The sequence below is a fragment of the Suricata suricatta genome, chromosome 11 (genome assembly GCF_006229205.1).
Source record: "Suricata suricatta isolate VVHF042 chromosome 11, meerkat_22Aug2017_6uvM2_HiC, whole genome shotgun sequence".
In the NCBI taxonomy this organism is placed as follows: Eukaryota; Metazoa; Chordata; class Mammalia; order Carnivora; family Herpestidae; genus Suricata; species Suricata suricatta.
The window spans coordinates 75,115,952-75,117,178 of NC_043710.1; positions in this window are offsets into that span (position 1 = coordinate 75,115,952).

Below are 1,227 nucleotides of genomic sequence, written 5' to 3' on the forward strand. Positions count from 1 at the left end.
AAATGCCTTTTATTCCTTTCTCTTGTCTGACTTCTGGGGCTAGACTTCCAGTAGGATGTTAAATAAAAGTGGTGAGAATGGACACCCTTGTCTTGCTCCTAACCTTAGGGGAAAAGTTCTCAGTTTCTCACCATTGAGTATGATGGTGGCTGTGGGTTTTTCATATATGGCCTTTATTATGTTGACCTGTATTCCCTCTAAGCCTACTTTGTTGAGAATTTTTATCATAAATGGGTGTTGTACTTTGTCAAATGCTTTTTCTGAATCTATTGAAGTGACCATATGTTTTTATCCTTTCTCTTGTTGATGTGATATATCATGTTTATTGTTTTGAAAATTTTGAACGACACTTGCATCCTAGTAATAAATCTCACTTGGTTGTGGTGAACTATTTTTTTAAATGTATTGTTGGATTCAGTTTGATAGTAATTTGTTGAGGATTTTTGCATCTATATTCATCAGAGACATTAGCCTGTACTTTTTTTGTGGTGGCATTTTTGTTTGTTTTGGTATCAGGGAAATACTAGCTTCATAGAATGAATTTAGAAGTTTCCTTTCTCTTCTATTTTCTGGAATGGTTGAAAATAATAGGTATTAATTTTTCTGTACACATTTGGTAGAATTTGCCTATGAACCTGCCTGGTCTTGAACCTTTGTTTATTGGGACTTTTTGATTACTGATTCAATTTCATTGCTGGTAATCGGTATGTTCAAATTTTCTACTTTTTCCTGATGCAGTTTTGGGAGGTTATATGTTTCTAGGAATTGATCTATTTGTTCTAGCTTGTCCAATTTGTTGGCATATAATTTTTTATAATATTCTCTTACAATTATTTGTATTTTGTGCTGTTGGTTGTTATTTCTCTTCCTTCATTTCTGATTTTGTTTGAGTGCCTCTCCTTCCCCACCTCTTTTGAGTCTGGCTAGAAGTGTACTTTATTGATTTTGTTGATATTTTCAAAGAATCATCTCCTGGTTTCATTGATCTTTTCTATTGTTTTTTTAGTTTCTACATGATTTATTTCTTCTCTAACCTTTATTATATCCTTCCTCCTACTTGTTTTGAGTTTTGTTTGTTCTTTTTATAGCACCTTTAGGTGTAAGGTAGCTTGTTTACTTGATATCTTTCTTTCTTCTTGAGGTTAGGTAAGTCCATTTGCTATAAACTTTTCTCTTAGACTGCTTTTCCTGCATCCCAAACATGTTGGACCATTGTGGTTTCATTTT